The following is a 7088-nucleotide window of genomic DNA, read 5'->3' on the forward strand; positions in this document are numbered from 1 at the left end:
TACTTTGTAACCTTATTCGTACAAGGTAACATTTTCACTGTAGGATTTCAACTTTATGAGTTTTATTAGGGCTTGTCTGGTCATGATTTATGATTTAAAACTAAGTTAAAGTTAAAATTTTGTTTGGATATGCAATTTGGATCTAAAAACTTTTACCTTTTCTTATAAACATGAAAACCTCCTCGTGAAAACTTCAAAACTCTTTCAATTCTTATAATTTCACAAAATATCCTAACCCACTGCATTAAAAAAATTGTTTTCTTGTTCCTTTATTGATAAATGTTTACAATTACATGTTATTACAAACTTTCAAATACACATAAGTTTACAAAGACCCAATTGGTCAATAAATCAATAATAGTAATATCTAGCTATTTTTTATGCAATATTCTTCTCATATGGTACAAAGAATCTCTTTCATCGAGCGCGAGTTCTTTATTTTTTGCAAAATTTACCTCCTTGTTGGACTTAAAAAAAGAAGCTTTTGGATATTCCAAAATGCATTTTTCTATTATGATTTTAGTGGTTTTAACAATCCTATCTTGATTACCAAAATTTTCATATTTGACAAAAATTGGATTTGTATACAATAATTGGATTGTAGTGCATATAGTTTGACGGTAAAAGTGTCATTCGTTTTATTATCCCTTAAATAGTTAAAGGGTTTTTCGATTTGATTCGTATCCGATCAAAAATATTATTTCATTGTTTCTTTTCACAAAATATAAACTTATGGGTCAAGTTTTAAATTTTTAAAAGGAAAATTTACTTGCCATAGCTGCCTCTAAAACTTATTTATAAATAATAACTACCTTATTTTTTATTTAATTTTTGTAGCTTTATTTTTCCAAAATTACATTTCATAACTGGTCCAATAACTTTTGAAATACATGTACCTCTCTATTCTCAATCACTACACATTTAAGATTTATCATCTTCTCCAAACTCTAAAAAAAATTCTCTCTCCTCTCTCCCCTTCCCCTCACTGCCGTCTCTCTCCCTCCCTTGCTCTATCTCCGGCCTCTCTTCTCCTTCAGGCAAACTTCGTGAGACAATTGAGCGTTAAAGCTCGTCGAAACTGTAGCAACATCGTTGTTGCACAAGTTGTTGTTGCTTCCTAGTCGAATAACAACCATGACTTTACTCCGGCGGCTGCTAAAGTCGTTGATGTCGCTGCCATTGCTCCTGTTGTTGTTGATGATGAGGTGGCAGCGACGGTGGTGGAACGACGCCAAATCTGTGAATACACTCAGATCTGAAAAAGAGGGAGCAGTGGGTTTCACCGGAGCCACCACCACCACCACCACTATTACCACCATCTCCATCTCCAAACTCGAAAAAAACCTTAAGGTTCTAGTTCTTCAGATCTGAACTCTATATGCTTCATGTATTAATGGTTTTTGGTGGTGGTTCAGTATTGTTTTTGGAGTGGAGGAGGACAGTGATGGATTGAAGAAAGGCGGCGGAGGAAGGAGGAGGTTTTTTCCAGTTTGTTGTGGTGGTTCGGTAGGGCTTTTGGAGTGAAGCAAGATGGTGGATCGGAAGAAAGGCGGCGGAGAAACAAGGAGGGTTTTTCCCGTTGTTATGGTGGTTCGGTAGGGTTTGTGGTTGTGGTGTTTCATTATATTTCTGTATATTTCAATATATTTCGCTATATTTTAATGTACTGTTTCAGTAGATTTCTGTATATTTCAATGTACTGTTTCAGTATATTTCGCTATATTTCAATGTATTTCTAATTTACGACACAATTTCTGATACATTTCATTGTATTCCATTGTATATACGCATACTACAATTTTATATTTCTTAAACAATCAACCATATTTCATTGTATTTGAGTGTATATTTTTCTATATTTGGTAGTATTTCTAAAAGTTTGGAATGGAGTAATTTAGAGAGAGAAAAGTTGGTTGTTATGAAACTTCAGTCGTTATGCGTGATATATGGTTGATTTAATTTGACTTACCATTTAAAATGAAAGAAGAGAATATGTTCCATAAATACAACCTATTTTTACTCTGCCAAATTTTGTATTTTCGTGTATTTCAAAAACGCGAAATACAATCAAATACAAAAAAAACTAGCAAAAAACTTTTGAATGGAGTGATTTTGATAGAGAGACGTTAGCTGTAATGGAACCTCATGAGGTTTGCGTGAATCATGGAACTATAAATATAAATTACCATATAATTTGAAAAAGATTTTTATTGCCATAAATATAGCCTTTTTTTTATTCAACAGCCACGCTGTATTTCACTATATTTCACTGTATTTAAAAAACGCGAGATACAACTGAAATACAGCAAAAAACGACTACGAATTATAAATTTCAACTTATTACTATAACTTATTAGAAGCTGTTAAAAGATAGTTATTTGTGTAATTTTTACTTTTAAAAAAAGCTGAAATCACTAACTCGGAATTGAATTGCCCTTCTTTTGGGGTGGTCTTTAAATTTTTCCCCTCATATTTGCGGTCTTTAAATTTTGCCCCTCATATTTGTGGTCTTTAAGTTTTGCCCTTAGCTTGGATACCTGAGGTTCTGGGTTCGAATTCCCGCTCAGGCATAAAATAAAAAAATAATTTCGCAAGGTAGGACTGGAGGGAGTTTATGCCAGATCCGACATAAAGTCCTTAAGGAAAAACTAAAGTTATGCCGGAGGGGGCATAACTTTTCCTCAAGGCATAGTTTAGTTATGCCTTATGGGACAAAACTTTTCCTTAAGGAACTATGTCTTATGGGGCAGACTTTTAATTAAAGCATAACCAAAAGTATGACTCATAAGGCAGAACTTTTCCTTAAGACAAACTTTTAGTTATGCCTTAAGGAAAAGTTCCACCTCATGGGGCATATTTTTAGTTATATTTTATGGGGCACACTTTTAGTTAAGGCATAACTAAAAGTATGTCCCATAAGACTGAACTTTTCCTTAAGGCATAATTAAAAGTTTGCCTTGAAAAGTAAAAAAAAATAAAAAATATATGTCTCAAGGCAAAGTCTGCCCCCTCCGGCATAACTTTAGTTTTTCCTTAAGGATTGTATGTCGGATCCGGCATAAAGTCCTTAAGGAAAAACTAAAGTTATGCCGGAGGGGGCATAACTTTTCCTCAAGGCATAGTTTAGTTATGCCTTATGGGACAAAACTTTTCCTTAAGGAATTATGTCTTATGGGGTAGACTTTTAATTACGGCATACTTTTAGTTATATTTTATGGGGCACACTTTTAGTTAAGGCATAACTAAAAGTATGTCCCATAAGGCGGAACTTTTCCTTAAGGCATAATTAAAAGTTTGCCTTGAAAAGTAAAAATAAATAAATATATATATATATATATATATATATATATATATATATATATATATATATATATATATATATATATATATATATATATATATATGTCTCAAGGCAAAGTTTGCCCCCTCCGACATAACTTTAGTTTTTCCTTAAGGATTGTATGCCGGATCCAGCATACACTCCCCCCAGCCCTGCCTTGCGAAATTATTTTTTTATTTTATGCCTGAGCGGGGGTTCGAACCCAGAACCTCAGGTATCCAAGCGAAGGGCAAAACTTAAAGAACACAAATATGAGGGGCAAAATTTAAAGACCACCCCAAAAGAAGGGCAATCCGTGCAAAAAAATGTAACTTGAGATTTGAAATCAAAAATTTAAATTGAAGTTATTGTTTTGTTCAAATATTACAAACAAACACTGATTTCAAATTAAAGATTCAAATTTGAGCTCCAATTTGCACGGCCAAATAGCCTACAAAATTTAGAATGACAATTTCAAGCGCTAATAATAAACTTTAAATTTTATGTGTATGTATTTAATAAACTTCTTAATATAAACGTATTATTTAAGCAAAAACTATTGAAGCCGAGCTCGTATCTAGGCTTTTAGGTCCAGTCATGGCTCTTACCACACTAATTCAATACAATTAATTAAGAAAATGCCACTCTGCTGTCTTGAGGCAACTCCGACTAATATTTTAAATGTGTTCTTACTCTATTTTGATGTGAGATAAAATTGCAAGTTATAGTATTTCCTCCTGTAACTTTTTGGGAAAATGACATAAGTGGTCATTCGGCTCAAATTATTGACCCAAGAAACTTAAAAGATATTTTTTAGCTTTTTTAAAATAATTTCATTTCGTAACCTTTTTTCAACTAATTTCAGCATATGCATAGAAACTGTATCATTATTGTATACAATATGTATCACTACTGTATATGTATAGAAAATGTACCATATGTATAGAAATTGTATCAGTGTTGTATAAATATGTATCCCTATAGTATGTATTTAGAAAATGTATCTTTATTGTATAATTTGTGTTTACTAATTGTATGATCAATGTATACTTACTAATTATACACATATTATACATGTTTTGGGATATATTTTGAAGGCCCAATCAACGTATACTTACTAATTACACATCTATTATATAATTATTTACACATATTATGCATGTTTTGGGATATATTTTGAAGGCTCAATCAACGTATACTTACTAATTATACACATCTTATACATGTTTTGGAATATTTCTTGAAGGCCCAATATGAATTTTTTTGTTTGCATATTTGTTTTCTTTTGTGGCAAGTTTAGTCGCCACAAAATGTGTAGTTCTTATGGCGACCCTTTGGAGTCGTCACAAGAAACCTTTACCAACAGAAGTACATGCAACGACTTTTTGATTTTTTGCAGCAATTTTAGTCGCCACAAAAAAGTCTGATTTCTTGTAGTGATTGGGCTGCTGGACTAGTGCTTGTCAATTATTTGGGCTGAAAGGCCAATTCACTGCATTAAGATAAAACTTTGGCCATTCAAATTTCTGATGGCCTCACCGTGTCTTTTTCCCTTTTAATTGGGTACAAAATTTGGTCAAACTAATGCATCACGAACCGAGTGCGCCAAACAAATTACGACAAAACATAAAAGGGACTAAACATTTAAAGTTACTCCATGCAGTTTCTGTTCGAGCATGGAGTCATCAAGACACAAAGTATGTCTAATTTTATATTCACACGTTTAATCAGATTACAGTATTAAAATCTAATCATATAAGACGTTACGTTACTCGTCTTTTAAGAAGACTAAGTAAGGGATAGCACGGGCCCAATAACACCATGCCAAATATTGAATTATCATTTTTTTTGTTTAAAGTACTCTTGTTTCACAATCCATCTTGAGAAAATCTCAAAGGTAATCTTAAATCAACTAAAGTCATTGAAAAGAGGAATAAATCATAATTTTGTCCATTATAATTCTTCATTTATCAGCTGACTCGATTTACTTACGAACCATTCTTCATTCTTCTTTCTCGTAAGTGGTAACTGAAAGGCATAGTAATCATATACAGTTCGTTGTTGAGTCCTTCCCCTATCATATTAATGATTAACACAATCTAATTAGGACCCGTTATTTTCTATAGTATCTGCAACATAATACAGTTCTTCATTTGTCACAATAACGATTATTGATTTTTGTTTTTCAAATGAAGTTGAACGTTAGCTATTTTATCTAACCAAAATTAGTTTTTACGCAAAACAAACTGTGTTATCTTCACATATAAAATTTTAGATCAACTTTAATATACAGTAAAAATGAGCTTCTGTTAACCAGAAGAAGGACTTTACTATTATTTTTGTATACAATTTTACGAATAAACATGCTAAAGTCAGAAAAATTTTGATTAAGGAAATTAAGATTAAATTTAATTTACAAAATGGAGCTTGTTTTGTATAATGTGAATTTCACATTTAAGTGGTAAAATTTGAAAGTACAGCTAACAACAAAAAATAAGCTAGACCAGATAGTTGTGAATTTGTGAAAGGACTGTCACTTTCATGTGACATCACCAGTTCTAATGCCTTTTTGGCCTTTGAAAGAAGGCTCAGGCATTTGTTGGATTTACCAAAATATACAAATGGCTTTATTGTGAATAAGTTCAAAAGAAGGGGCAAATGAAACTTTTGGCAAGCACACACGTTGACGGAGAGATGTGTGCTATCCGCTCTTCTTATATAGCAAAAAAAAAAAAAAAAAAAAAAAACATTTTTGATTTTGATCAAATTAAAATAAATCATGCCGCGAGCATAACAACAGTTTAATGTACCTTTTAAAAAAATGTAAAAAAGGATACTAACATAAGTTATTCTATCTTTTTCTCATTTATAAGAGACTAGATTATACATATGCCGGACCCGGCTCCCCTCCAGTAGTGATCTCCTCATGTTCCTCCAGTGCTATCCTAAATGAACTCCACGTGTCCTTTTAATTTTTAACGGACCAGATGCATTTTGCTAACCCAATTAATATTAACCATAGTTACCAGCATTTCTCTATCCTCTTTCTTCACTGCTTTCGTTCCGCCCCGAAATCTATACAGAAATGAGAAAATAGAGCGAGTAGATGTAAAAATTTACTTGTGTAAACCAAGTAACTGGAACTAATAGGAATAATATCAAAAGAAAAATGTTAAAACAGAGTGAGCAGCCTCCTCAATTGAAGAATACAATTATAAAAACAGCAAGAGGTAAAGAAAATCCAAGAAAATTTCTTATGCCTTTCACAAAGAAAAACCCAAATTCTACATTCAAGTGCATCAACAATTTTTCCCTTTCCAATTTTCATGCCCTCTCTGTAGGTCCTTTAGTTGGTGTTTATAGTTCTAAAGAAATTTCAAGTTGACAAGTTTTTAAATTCGAAGAAGACAACAAAGCTTTGTTGATACCCATTGTCGCCGGAACTTAGTTTTAAAGTGGTTGGATGCACTTTCGAATTTTTCAAAATTTATAACCCAATTGCATCCTTAGATTTGTTCTCCTCTAGTTATTGAGTGACTTGGTATGAAATGTGTTTTGTTTTTGTGTGAGTGAAAACAGTGATGAAAAAAGAGTGATTTGTGTTGGACATCTGCATTTTCCTGTTTTACTTTTCAAAGAGATTAGATAGTTAAGGAAGAGGTTTTGCTTACAGTGAGAAGGAAGGACCGAAGTGAGAGATAATATTAATCATAGTTAATATCATTGGGTTAGCAAAATGTATCTGGTCCATTAAAAGATTAACAGGACA

The sequence above is a fragment of the Lycium barbarum genome, chromosome 8 (assembly GCF_019175385.1).
Source record: "Lycium barbarum isolate Lr01 chromosome 8, ASM1917538v2, whole genome shotgun sequence".
Classification (NCBI taxonomy): Eukaryota; Viridiplantae; Streptophyta; class Magnoliopsida; order Solanales; family Solanaceae; genus Lycium; species Lycium barbarum.